General features: G+C 43.4%; 1 long non-coding RNA gene across 2 annotated transcripts; it reads left to right on the forward strand.

The window, feature by feature from the left end:
- The first annotated feature begins 417 nt into the window (after positions 1-417).
- LOC135918133 (uncharacterized) lies at positions 418-14,393 on the forward strand. 2 transcript variants are annotated; one of them, XR_010569568.2, is made up of 5 exons: positions 418-968; positions 1,813-1,855; positions 2,687-2,792; positions 3,956-4,024; positions 11,197-14,393. It is a non-coding gene; the product is annotated as an uncharacterized lncRNA (long non-coding RNA). The 2 variants fall into 2 exon arrangements; XR_010569569.2 differs by having other exon boundaries at positions 2,687-2,786.
- The last annotated feature ends 422 nt before the right edge of the window (positions 14,394-14,815 follow it).

The raw sequence follows: 14,815 nt of genomic DNA on the forward strand, positions 1-14,815 counted from the left end.
CAAGCAAGATGCCCAGGCTACCTAGAGACGACATCAAGATAATCGTAAGACCGAGAGACGGGCTGAACATCAGAAACACGTGCAGCGCCAGCCTAGACGAGGCGATACGCAATGAAGCAGGAGTGAGCAGCGACGAAATCATCACGATCTGCCCCAACCACACGCAAAACATCTTGGTGGTAAGCACACCTGACGAGACGACGGCGACCAAGGTCGCCAAAATCAAGGAAATAACAATCAACGGGAGGAAACACACGACCAACGCGTACGTCTCGGCACCAGAAGAGATGGCCAAGGGGATAATCCGCAACATTCCCCTCAATTACACACAAGACCAACTCGTGCACGCACTGGTGAACGTGAGGAACCCTTCCCTGGCGTACGCCAAGAGACTGGGCAGCACGACCACCGTGATACTACACTGTAAACACAAATGAGCCCATATGGGCGTTTTAACAGTTGATATGCCGTTTTTCCCCTCTAGCCTAAAATGACTACTACCACGAGAAGAAGTAAAATAAGCTAGAACCATTATTATACCCCCGGCCCCATTTGAAGGGCCATTGCGGTTGTAAAATGGGGGTTTTCAAGGAATAACGGTGGCGTACGGGAAAGTGGGAGTGTTGAAATACACCCATATCTGAGACGAGCCAAATAGAGAAAAGAATAACTCAGCCGTGACCAACAAGGCAGGCAGCCGCAGCGACAATTTCAGTAGGATTATTTCTGCAGTCAGATTCGAAATATCCCGCGCAATGTGTGTCGGCGCTGTTTTTCTGTTCGGAGTGGCCGCGCCTTGGTGCTGCAGAGGACGCCGAAAGTTGGAACTACGCGCGGAGGAACACAAGCCTTCGGAGCGCTCGCGCGCGCGCGTCAAAAGCTGCGATTGAGCAGCCATTTGTCAGCGGCTGCACATTCTTCTACCGTGGTTGATGTTTCACACTGCTTTGAACCCTCAAGACTCCACGGTAAGTGACTTTGAACGATTATTACACGTTCTATGAGTGTGCATATGTTCTAAGTGAGGAGACGCGCAGATATGACTTATTGAAGGTCTCAGTACAACATGGCGCGATAGTTGGCGCATAGCGGTTGGCCGTCTAGAACCATTTTGCGCGATCACTGTGTTTCTTCGAGCTTTGTCGTAATCGAGGTGACTTGAGTGTTTAGGGTCAAGCGAGTGTACTTAAACATTAGAATTTTACATGATGAGGGACTGTGCCGCGTCTTTAATAGGGTGGATGTGAGCATTCGACATGTTCCCCGAAGCGCAAGCCACTACCATAATAGTTATGTGCAGTGCGAGGTGAGCTAAGCTTCGCCGCTTAACCGCGGCCTGAAAATGTGGCGGCTCGTTAAGGGTTTACTGCGGTGCGCGTGTGTGTTTTTGTACAGCGATCATTTGAGCGAGAACCGGCGGCGCTTCTTTGTGCGCGGTATCTGCTAGCTGGCGCGTACGCGGCTCCAGTCCCCTAGCTCGTGTGATTGTGTGCAGTAGGTCGCTCACTAAGCGCGCATTGTGCAGATTTGCCAGTACGCTCCGTGCTATCGTCTGTGTCTCTTCGCGCCCACGCCGCTGATTGTGCAGGGAGTGTGCGACTGCGGCGTGTAGCATGTAGAGCCTGCGCCCGTCGACTTTGATCTACGGGCGTGAAATGTCTGCGGCGCGTTTGTGGTATTAAAAGCGTGTGGTGAGCTTCCAGCGGCACTACGGGTCAACGCCGCATGAACTGCCGGTCAGAGTATAAGAAACGCTTTTTAGTTTATAGTTAGCGTACTGCTTGGCGGTAACAGTGTCCTTCTTTGATTCAGATTACTGGATACGCCGTCACTTGAACCTCGGCGGCCGGAGCAGGTGAGTACCAGTGGCGCCGGCACCTCGGCGGCCAGAAAACGATGCCTGTGCCGTGACGGGATATATCAATTTACGCGATAGAATTACCGGCGAGGGCTCATACGGGCGCGTCGCTCCATGGCTGTGTTCTTTGCTGGAGGCCGCCACTACGCCTGCCGTGCACATACTACGCTACATCTATACAGTCGATGCTTGTGCAATGTTGTTATTCAACAGCTGGCGCTGTGCACTGGATACCTGGATTTGTTTAATGTTTAATTACTTTGCTGCTTTGCCGTTGCGTATTGGGTACAGATATTGAGTTTTGAATTCTAGGTGCCAAATTCACACAAAAAAGTGGCGCTTTTCAACTCGGGATCATATCACACATCATAGCATCATCCTATATTGCACGAATATTAATAACAAAATTTCTACTGCTGGTGAAAAAAGAAAGGCAGACCAATCAACCTGTATCTGTGAGAAAAATGTGCTTGAAGTCTGCCATCGTCTATTATAAAAAGGTAATACCTTGGTATTCAATGTCAGTAACACTCTTAAGTTATGCATCCTTTTGTGTGAAATAATTTGTCTTAGAAGCCATTTATTGTAAGGGATCAGTAAACATCTCATAGCTTAAGTTGTGCATAAGTGTATGATTTAGGCAAAGGTTTTAGTTTGTAAAGAGCAAAGCCATTAAGGTATAAAATTTTGGCAAGCTTAGTTTAACAATAAGCTGACATATATACAAAACCTAATGTAGCAGCAGATGCTCTCCAAGATAAACTGGCGACCAGCTTTTTCGTGTTCGATGTGATCATTGTAGTGTCAACTTTTTCTCTTTTATTTCAGGACTGTGGTTGCGGCCGTTTCGTTGCCAGCTGTGAGGATGAAGCAGCTTCATAACCGGAGATCAGTCGCCTCCCATCAGTTTCTCTTTTCAGCAATAGAGGTCTTGGTATGCTCTTACCTAGAGTTTACTTTTATTACCCTATATGTTTTAAGTGCAATGGCTAGTTTAGCGGCATCACTTAGAGTGATTGGTGTGACACATGTGCCATGGGACGTATGCAGGTTATCCCACGTAACTTTAGCAAACTTAAAAAAATATGCATGTGCCACCTAGCTGCACAGAACCTAGGTAATGTGTCCTGTCTCTTGGAAATACTTAGATTTTCTGCATTTTGCCTAATTACCTAATTATTCTTAATCAAATAATCAACTCAGATATTATAATTAGATAAAAAGTCTCAATTATATAATTGTAGTGCAACGTGAACATTTTCCAGTACAGCTTTCTGTGGCTCAATATGTGCTACATAACGTGTTTGTAAGAGCATGAAAGAAGCCTGAGAATCCTGCAGAGTGCCTTGAGTGTGTGTGTGACAGCATCTGTGTTGTGTTCTTCCTTCAGTCCTCGTCTTTTGCGCTGTACAAACATGTCGACCTCAAATGGCCAGTCCCGTGGCAGCTTTGCATGTATTTGAGTGTGTGCCCTGTATAGGCATGTTTGTTCCAGTAAGAAAAAAAAAATACTGAAGGAGCCTAACGTGATGTATTTCAGGACAAGTGTATGATGTAAATTGCTATGTGAAAATAAAATAGGAAACCGAAACAAGATTTCACAGTAGAGATATGCAGGTGTGTGCATCAGCATAATGACGAAACCCTCGTGCCAGTTTAGAAAAATATTCATTAAGTTAGTTTCTGTCATTCTTCTCTGTCACATTATTATTGCAAAAATGTGCTCTCTAGTATTGCACCATTAAAAACACAGTTCAAATACATCATTTGCTGGCACCTTCACATTCATAGCAACATAGAGAGGAATGGTTAAAAATTTGCTTTGCTTCTCTGACCTTCATTTTAGGTCCTTCTCATGTTTGCTAAGTTCAATTCATGTAATGCACAAAAGTTCCATTTGAAAGGATGTGCCATATTTGTCACCATTGCCATGAGTAGCATTGGCTGACAGTCACAGGGCGAGACGTTAACCTTGCTCAGCGATTATGCAAAACTATTTTACATACAAATGTAGTAATTAGTATACATGCCAAAAGCCTCGCAGAATGAAATTTTTGATCCGCATCTTACAACGATTGTTATTTTGCTTTACCTCAGGGTGCCTTTCTACCGGTGTTGCATCCTGTGACTGACCACTCCAATGATCTCGGAAGAATCGTTACGCAGGTGTGTTCTTTTGTGATTCTCAGTACTGATATTTTGTAGTTTACGTTCGATGTAAATGCACAGATCGAATGAAAAACAGGTTAAAAGATGAGCTCACAGGCACTGTGTCCAAACGTTTGTGAGGAAGGAAAATCTTTGTTACAAGTTGTAATTATAGCAACACAAGAGAGTGTGCAGATCAAACCACTCGTTCCTAGCAAGCCAACACAGCATTATACTGTAGAAGCCAAAACATCAGGCAAAAACCTGTACTAAACTAGGGACTGTATTAAAACGTTTTGGAGGCTTGAAGTATTTCTTGGGTTAATCGGTCTAATTGCTTGAACTGAACTGACGTGTCCTGCAAAACAGTTTGCATTCGCATTTGATACAAGCTGCAGCAAGATCTGAACAAAGGGCTGCAATACTGTAAGGGCTTCCTATTGAAGTAGCAACCAGTCTTCCCAGTGTACTGCAGCCTCAGGAAAATGAAATGTGGTACACTGCACCACATGCACACACAACAAATTTTAATCCATAAGCATCTTTACACTGTGCTTGTGCAGGACTGGGCAACTGGCTGTTTGTTTGTGACCGAAACAACTACGTACATCAAGACTGTACTGGGAAGCCACTATCTTTTTCAGTTAGTGTAACTGTCCATAAACATATGCATTTACATGAACATTTTGTCTGCCACACTTTTCATTGTCGTTTTTTTTTCGCTCTTGCTTTGATGGCTGGGAGACATTTCAGGCTCGCTGAAGAGACAGGTAGCCCAGTAGCTACCCTCACAAAGTTGTTATTTTGATTTTTAAGAGCCAACTTGCTTTGGACAATGCTGAATAACACATCAAAAGGCCCGGGATTATTGACGAGGTTAGAATGACTTGGAAAGAAGTTTATGAGTGTTCTTTTTTAACTCTGATCTGTCTGCTGAGACCAAATCATGTCAGCTTTTAATGAAGCAACGTTCAGGTTGGAAAACTGCAAGGCTGTGTGGGTACTCAAACAACATCAATGCTTCAGCTAGCTGAAGTTGCTCCATGACATCAAGGCAGAAGCAAATGACATGGCAAAGAAAAGGTTGGTGGCAATTATGTAGGTTCAAGGGCTATTGCACTGAGTAAGAAAATGTGTTCCCGATACAGCGTGAACATAGTGTTAATGCTGGAGAACAAACTGGCACCATCTGCGTAGTCCTACACAAGCACGTGCACAGAAAGGGATGCCTGTTGGCCTTGAGGGCCACCACTAGAGAGATCAGCTGCTATCGCTGACATAGAATGTGACATCAGATGACTATAGTTCACACCTTTGCTGCAGCTCGCTGGCTGGGCAATTGAAGCCTTGATTGTAAGGTTGAAAAGTTTCAATCTCAAGGTGGCAATTTAGTTGCCAACTCTTACAGCATGGTTCACTACTCAGTGATGCAGTGCTGGACGTATTCGACCAAGCCTGGTGCGAGTTCTTATGAGTGCCTATGTTCAAGCTGCCGCTAGATACTTAGTTGATAAAGTCACGGAAAACGAAATATGGTCATCGAAAGAGTCATGAAAACGATGCACGCAAGGTTTGTAGTGTGCTCACTTGGTATGACATTAGTCAAAACACCCTGTGTAGATGTTCCAAAAGGACTTCTTCTTGGGCAAGTTGGTGCTTAGATTTCCTAGGTATACATTGTGGCGCAAAATACGTTTCTTGAAAAGGGATAGAAGAAAGGAAGACAGTGAAGTGCCAAACTACCAACTGTTTAATGACAGCCTGAACAAACGTATAGAAGAAAATACAACTTCCGCTCAAGCGCAGGGAGCCTAGGTGCGACAGAGCAGCATGGTCGCGATAACATACTTTGGATGAAGCACATTTGAAGCACAGGGAAAATCAGACATCCACCCGTTCGTAGCAATTGCTACAAAGGAAACCCATACGGATTCCTCAAAAGAAAGGCCTCATAGTTGAAGAAAAATTCGTCCTGGTCCCGGACTTGAACCCGGGACCACTGCCTTTCCGGGGCAGCTGTTCTACGATCTGAGCTAACCAGGATTTTCCCTTTATTCATTACGTCTCTCCACCTTGCGGGTTTCCGCAGAACTACTACGTCAAACTCTTGCCTTTGCTTTGTGTTGTTGACAAATTCGACTTCGCCCTGCCATCTGCTAGCCGCCTGGTTAGCTCAGATGGTAGAGCGGCTGCCCCGGAAAAACGGTGGTCCCGGGTTTGAGTCCCGGACCAGGACAAATTTTTCTTCAACTATGAGGCCTTTCTTTCGAGGAATCCGTATGGGTTTCCTTTGTAGCAATTGCTACGAACGGGTGGATGTCTGATTTTCCCTTTATTCATTACTTCTCTCCACCTTGCGGGTTTCCGCAGAACTACTACGTCAAACTCTTGCCTTTGCTTTGTGTTGTCGACAAATTCGACTTCGCCCTGCCATCTGCTAGCCGCCTGGTTAGCTCAGATGGTAGAGCGGCTGCTTCGGAAAGGCGGTGGTCCCGGGTTGGAGTCCTGGACCAGGACGAATTTTTCTTCAACTATGAGGCCTTTCTTTCGAGGAATCCGTATGGGTTTCCTTTGTAGCAATTGCTACGAACGGGTGGATGTCTGATTTTCCCTTTATTCAGGAATGAAGCAAATTCACTCTTTGCACTAGCCTATTGCAGAAACAAAATATGACAAACTGAGCTTTTAAGGGGGCCCTCAGAGGGGCCCAGTCCATGTGTGTCTTCATTTCTAGCGCAGCTGAGCACATCTGCAGCCTGCACACTCTGTTCTAGAGGTGATCTGCTGCGTGTGGAAAGACTAGATGTGCTGATATGGCGTGGTATTATGTGCACAGTCTTCCCACGTGTTTAGTACTGGGGGTTGCATAATCTGTAGTTTCAGAGATGCATTGAAATGAGACAGACATAGCATTCGCCTCCACTGCCAGCACTTTTCATGATAGTGTCCCACTGCGTGTGACAGTATCAAAGAGGACAGAGTGGATGAAAAAGCAAGGCTGGGTTTGCTTCATACTACCTATGTGAAGGTATCGGTGACACACCGTAAAACCATATCTTTATTCGCTGACTCTCAAATTCAAAATTTGAAATCGTACTAAATGGCTTTGTATTACTGAGAGTAAGGGTAAGCTGCAATGGCAGAATTGAAAAGACTAGGAAATTTCTTCAGTTAAAGTTATTTCACAGCATATACTGTTCCAAACATGTAGAGATAGGGAAATTCATATCAGGCTATCATCATACCTCACAAGGAAGAGATTACACTAAACAGGTTTATTAATTTCCTTAGTGGTGATGCTTCACATTGTTTTTTCCTTGGACCAAAGGGACTGCAAGGTTTTTCCGCCTGCAAATGATTGCATAGTTTTCAAAGATAATTCCATCCCTGCTTTGTTTGTTTGATTTGACTGTAAGTTACATTACACAGAATGTATATCCCCCTGCAACGCCAGTACAGGTGAAGCAGGTATTAAATGAATAACCACGAAAGGATTTTGGGGCGAGCAAAAATGGCATGTGCAATAAAGATATGCACAGATGTCCCGTCAGTGTTGCTGTCAAACAAGAAATTGTGATATTGAGCGACTGAGCAAAATAACTAAATGTGTGCTTGCCGAACTATAGCTGGCATTTGCACCTTGATTGTGACTTAGCTACCAGAAGAAATTTGTTTTGTCTTGTTCTTTTTCTGTTAAAATGTAGTTTTTTCTTTGTTTACTTTCGTTTGGGTTTTTGTAGCTATATCATGTGCACATGTGACTAATAATGCCGTCTGGAAGTTAGTGGTTGTTGGTATTTCTCACTGCCTGTCGTTTGTTCAGTGTGTACTAAAGTCAAAAGAGCACCGACCAGTATAAACCAGCGTGTTGAATTTGTTTTCTTGTGTTAGTGCGAATGATCTGACTGGTTATGTGTCCAAATAAACAATTAGATTATGAAAACAAAGTTAATCAGAACATGTCATTCGTTTTACTTATAATTACCTTATTTCAACTGCAGAACCCACATGTTCAGACATGTAGATGTAAGTAGAACAAGTCTTTTTGCGATTGTTAGTTCTGAACAGGTGAGAGCAGTGCTAAGGACACAAAGTGAGTCCACATAGATAAATGGCATGGTGCACTGTGCACGGACCTGATAATTGATGTGTTTTTGCAACAGACAAGCAAATAAATATCTAGTAACACCTTGTCAAAGGCACGAAAGCACATAAAGAGGCAGGGGTTGGCCACATACAAATGTGCCGTGGTTGTAGGTTTGTTAACAAGCATGCCACTTTCCTGTAACTTCAGAATATAGGTGCTGCACTGACACATCTCTTTTTTATTATGCGAAGCATACTAGCCGCATAACCATGCTCTTCCTTGCTGCGGCGCACGCGGCCGCGTAGCTACCATATGACGTCATAACAGCTGCAAAAGCGGAGGCTCAACTCGTGCGCTCGCTTGCGGCCGCGTAGCTACATAGCCGGGTCTCGGCTCGTGCGCTCGCCTGCATGAGTTGTTTCTTCGTCTAGCCGAACCAAATTTAGCCAAGCAACAGCAGTTCACCAGGCTAAACAGTGGTTCAACAACTAAAATAAAGGCTAGTATGCTTCGCAACCTGGCCTTAACCTTAGCTAAGCCACAGCCACTTTTTTGTGGGATTTGATTAGTTTCGGGGTTAATGGTTGCTGCTTTCGCTGACATGTTGCACTTGTGATATTCGGGACATCATCTGTATTATTTACAGTGTATGTACCCTAATGGTCACATAGTGGTGCTTAATCGTGAAGGCTCTCATTCAAATATTGCCTGGTCTACATATGCTTTTCTTCATGCCAAAAAAATAAGATATACTGCGTTTGTGTCAGAAGGAAAGAAACTGAGTGGTGTCTATTATTGCACATAAATCTATGCTTAGTTGCGTTAACATTTTTGCATAATTTCAACAACTTATTTGCTGGATTTCTGTAACATTCACACTCTGGCTTATCCACTTAGGTGCAACGAATAATAAAGGCAGAAAAGTAAAGCATTGCAGTGGATTTAACCTACTGCTGTTGATTCTGTTACCTTTTCGCAGCTTTTCTTTTTGGAAAAGCATATCTACAAAAGCACGTTTTGACCAAATAGGCTGCTGTTTGCGAGGCTTTGCAAGCACCACTATAACGTGACAAAAGCAGTGTGGCCATTTGGTTATACAAATTCTGGTGTGTTGGCACCACAAAAAGTAAACGAAGAAAGATATGTACGATGACGCAAGCACCGGATCTCACTTCAAGCTTTAAAATAAGGAAACGCAATATTTAATAACAGGTGGAGACATTATGTGATGATATCTGTTAAAAGAAATTCTTTATGCAGTGCAACTAGTGGATCACTGATACATTTATCATTCTTTTTAAATGTTGCAAACCACAATTACGTTGCATGTTGTCAGGTCATAATATCTCGCTACAACGCAAGTTTTGTGGAACACAGGACCGCGGTCACATTCTTTGCAGTATTTATCATTGTGTGAGGGAGGGTTGTTTCACACAGATGACTCATACTGCCTCAATCTCCCTGATTTCGCATTAATAGAGCATCCCATCTGTCCAATGTAGGCACGGCCTTGTGATGGCAGCAGACTACGCAACGCTTGCAGCCTAGCTCACTAGATGCGTATTGTGCTTCAAGCCACAACCAACCTCTTCCTTTTTTTGGCTTCTGCCTTTTGTTGCAGCACAAAACTCTCCTTACAAGGGCCTGAGAAAAAGGATTTGCGCAACTAAATCAGGCATGACTAGGGAATATAATGAATGAGATGATGAAGTAAAGAAGTGGTTGCAGTTGTTTCGTATGTATTTGGGATTTTATTTTCGTGAGTAATTGTGTAGCTGGTCCCTACGGGCAAACATTTCTTTTTGTATGAAACATGTGAAGAGAGATTTGCTCTGATGAGAAAAAAAGACTGAAGCCAGGAAAACAAACTAATTAGTTTGTTGCGTGCAGCACAATTTGCAGGCGTTGCACTGTGCAACGGAGGTTATGTACAGTCTGCCATTGCTATCCAGTCATGCTTGCATTGCATAGACGCGCATTGTAATAATTTGAGATTGAGGCTAATGAAGTTTGTGTGCAACAACTCTCATCCGCACATTGTGATGCACTGCAAAATAGAGTGGTTCGTTCCAGTGTTCTTCGAAATTCGTTGCCAGAAATTATGAGCAAATGTACATAAGATAATTAAGCTTTGGCAGATTAGCGTGAAAAGGACAAATGCATCAGTCATTCTCAATTAAATTGCATGAAGAATTTGTTTTTGAATTAATAACGTCACTTCGTGTCACTACATGTTGTATATGTCTGTTTTCTTATTAAAGCCAGAGTTGAGGTTAAGCACTTGTGTCCTGCATGTCTTTGTCTTCGTTTGCTTCTGTGGTCCCATTACACCAGAGTAAATCCATGACAGGAGCTGCCAGTCCATGCCATTATACTACATTGGGCTTAGTACGGCTGGCAGCCTGAATGTGACGAGTGCGAAGTAGCAGTAGGAACTACAAAAGGGTAGAATTTTGTGTCAGTTGGTGGCGCATATTATAGTATGGTGAAGCGCTATAGATGGAACAGTGCGAGGCGAGACAGATGGGAACGTACTACAGAGAACTGTGAAAGTTTACTGGAAAGTTTTGCTGCAGCAGGACAATGCGTGCATTATCCTGGTGCAGCAAAATTTGCCAATGTTCGTAGTTGTCAGTAGCACTTCCCCATCTACATTACACTTCACCATACACTAATAGCAGTAACAACAGCAGCCAACTGACCCAAGCAATAATCAGTGCCCACAGAATTGCCAAATTGTAGGAGAAATGTTTCAGTGTAACACGTTTTGTTAACTGACAAGTAAATGGCACACATATCTGCAAACCGATGATCAAGTGCATTTTTCATGCACATACATTATTTCGTACAACTGCTTCCTGCTTTGGTTTTTTATGGCTTTTAGGAAGCATTCCAAAGTACTTAACTGTTTTTCTGTTCTAATATTAAATCTGTAGTCAGCCAGCACTATGTGTCATTACTGTATACACCCTTACTTCGTCAGTGTTCTTCGCGCTGTTCCCAACTAAATATGAATAACCAAATAACAATTTTTTTAAATTTTAAGGTTATGAAGAGAATACTCTTAATATGTAATTAATGAGAAAAATTTTCTCAATTTTAGGAAGAAGTCCGGCTGACCCCAAGCCTGGTGTGAAATGAAGAAATGGCACTCCACATCAATTCATGTTTACTTGTCGTCATAACCAGTCTGTTAGCTTAATTTTGGTTCTTCTTATTGAATTCTCAAGAAAGGTACCAACTCTGTCATTCATTGAAAACGAATTTTTGCACTTGGGGACGCAGCCATGCACAAAGCCTTTGAGCTCATTAATATTTTTATTCTTAAAGAAAGTGCAGCTCCTGCGTGGAGCAATGGGTTGAATAAGACGAGGGTAAATGAAAAGATGGCGACATTAATTGTCAACAGTTGTCCAACAAAAAAAGTCTCAAGCTGGAGCCAACATCATTGCAAGGGAACCGAATGGCTCCAGCCTGAGACATTCGTTGTTCAACCTGGCAAGTCTCCTTGTCGAAATATTTCCTCTAGCCTGAGACCTATATCCACCCTCGACCAACGATACACCCATACATTTGGCAACCCATGGCAAGGTAACAAATTCACATTCAAAGAAAGAGAATGTAGTGTGCACCCTGGAAGGTAGCATGAACAGTATTTTATTTACTTAATGAAATGCAGGTTTGCTATCCAACTACTTTATTTCGATCCCCATTTTATAACTGGACAGCATGGTTCCTCAGAGAGAATATTTGTTCAAAGCTGACACAATTTTGCTCCTGTATGTCCGTTAAATCTGTCCTGGTTGCTACACTACCAGCCCTGTCTGCAATTTCATAGCAGTGTTTTAAGTATGCATCCCAATTCAAAAGAATAGTTAGGCATCTACCTCAGAATGTCTGCTACTGCATTGCAGCTCGAATTCTATATCTAGGTGGTGACTGTGATGCCATGTGCTTTTTAAATAAGACCAATATGCTATCTGAAGTGCAATTAAATGAAATCTCAAATGACCTCAGCGCGGGGAATGACACGATTGGAAACCAATGTGATCAGGAGGATTTGATTTCTGAAAACAAGGCACTTAAACATGAGAAACCAGTACTAATCTCGTCTAAAGATGCTGTTATTGGGTATGATAGGGGAGTTACTTGTTCGTGGCTGCATTTTCAGCATGTTACATTGCTGGCTTTATATATTGCACTGGGTACAGTGAAATGTTGCTGCTTGCACAATATTCAGCTAAACATGGTAGCCATGCTAAAGTGTCCATGCAGAACACAACTCGTCCACTATTAAGAACTGCAGTGGAACCTTCATAAACGAAAATCGCTTAAGCGAAACTGCCGCCTAAACAGGACACCATCCTGATGGTTGGTTGGCTCTCTGCAATGTCTCGCACTAAATAGAATGCCTGGTAAATGGAACCAATTTCCCCGGCCCCTTGAGGCTCCATTTAAAGAGTGCCCACTGTAAAAATATAGGGGGAATCCTGTTCGGAACTTTCGCAAATCTAGTCGTAAACAAAACTGCATTTCAGTGGGAGTGAAATGCAAAAGCACCCGTGTACTTAGATTTAGGTGCATATTAAAGAAGCCCAGGTTGTCCAAATTAATCCGGGGTTACTCGCTACGGCATGTCTCATAATCAGCAGGTGGGTTCTGGTTTGTAAAATACGGTTTATTTTTAATAGCCTGCTCGGAAATACAGCCCAATAACTACACTAAATTATGTAGCTTGTTTGTGTGTTGAGTCCCAATTTCTTAATTTAGTACTTTGACATTTATCATATTTGTGTGCTAGTCCTTGCAAAATACCACTGATCAGCCTCATTATACAAGCCACTGTTAATTTAGAATGGCTTAGTCAAGCAACTTAAACTTACAGCACAAACACCTAAGACGGACCACAAAAGGAACACACGACACATTGAGGCTAACAACTTCTTTATTTCTTCGTCGTCGATGCAATATAAACCCTAGACCACACAACCGTGCAGGCACTCAGATTACATTACAGAGATCTGCCAAATTATCACATAAGCAAACGTAGGAAGTCAAATTCAGATGGGTGCAGGGACAAAGATATCTCACTGATGCAATTATCGCCTTGCCTTTTTATGTGGTAGACCTCTATGCTAAGCCGCGCATGCTCATTCTTGCTTTTGCCTAGAATCGACGTCCCGTCAAGTTGTGCCTCACAATTGTTGCAAGAGTTTATATGCGCACCAAGGTGCGCTGCTCTATCTACATTTTTGTTTACTTTTTGCGCATGTTCCCTGAGTAGCTCATTGACACAATGCCCTATCTAGCCAAGCTATATCTTACCACATGAGAGTGGAATGGTGTAAACCACGCCAACAGCGCGCGACACGTATGAAGCACTATGCCGAATTTGGCCTCCTCCTCTGCTCTCTCCGCAGGTGCGTGAGCATAGCTTTAAAAGCTTGTTCGGCGAAGAAAAAGCCAAAGGAACACTATGCCTGCAAGCTACTCCCTTGAGTTGATAGATGACCTTATGTATTTAAGGGACCACGCAGGGAACATGCGCAAAAAAGTAAACAAGAATGTAGGTAGAGGAGTGCACCTTGTTGCGCATGCAAACCCTTACAACAGTTGTGAGACACGACTTGATAGGACGTCGATTCTTGGCAAAAGCAAGAATGAGCATGCGCAGCTTGCCTTAGAGGCCTACCACATAAAAAGGCAAGGCGATAATTGCATCAGTGACATATCTTTGTCCCTGCACCCATCTGCATTTGACTTCCTACGTTTGCTTATGCGGTAATTTGGTAGATCTCTGTAATGTAGTCTGTGCGGTTGTGTGGCCTAGGGTTTATATATGCATCGATGACAAAGAAATAAAGAAGTTGTCAGTTAGCGCCAGTGTGTGCCATATCTGCCTTTTGTGGTCTGTCTTAGGTGTTTGCGCTGTAAGTTTAAGTTCAGAATTATGTACCAACTAGGCCCAAGTGGAGTTTTACTGTTAGTCAAGCAAGCTCAATATATAGTCTGTGCAAAAGTGTGGAGTGTCAGTGCAAAGTAACAGTTCAAACACATGGCTATGTAGTTACAGTTCAGTATGAAACGAGATAAGATTTCATAGCATTTCTTTCATTTGCTAATTTCATTGTGTTAGGACATGTAGAATACTACTAACTGGCATGCATGCTTACAATTTACAGTATTCTTTTTTAAAATCAAGACAATTATTTTACTGGGGCAGAAATTTGCTTTCTTTTGGGCCCGAAAGTGAACATATATTTCTTACATTTTGTGTTTAATAAATTTTCTTTGCTGTCAGTGTGTGTCTCGTGCATTTTTCCTTTCAGCAAGTAGCAACTGCTCTCGAAGGCGTTTGCTGGCCTCGGAGGCACTTCCGGTAACTAGCATTTTCGATAGGACGATTGTATAAAAGCTTTGCAACGAGGGGCTCTGTGATCAGCGAAAGGAAAAAATGAAGACGGGCCGTGACGGGTTCATTCACCATTGGACCACGTGTGCGCGTGACTTGGTCGATTCAGCGGTGGCCGTGTGCCGTCGATTGGACCACGTGTGGCGAGCCCGCGGCGAAATGCTTCGTGGCGGTGCGCCGCGCCTATGCAGCAGCAGACGGAATACCGGAGGCCACAGTGTCGGACGCCGGCGTTCGCTCCGAGCAGGTGCGACGCCTGCTCGGGTGGCAGCTCACGGACGGACGAGTTCCCTTGAGCCTTGATCGCCGG

This window comes from Dermacentor albipictus, chromosome 10 (assembly GCF_038994185.2).
Source record: "Dermacentor albipictus isolate Rhodes 1998 colony chromosome 10, USDA_Dalb.pri_finalv2, whole genome shotgun sequence".
NCBI classification, from domain to species: domain Eukaryota; kingdom Metazoa; phylum Arthropoda; class Arachnida; order Ixodida; family Ixodidae; genus Dermacentor; species Dermacentor albipictus.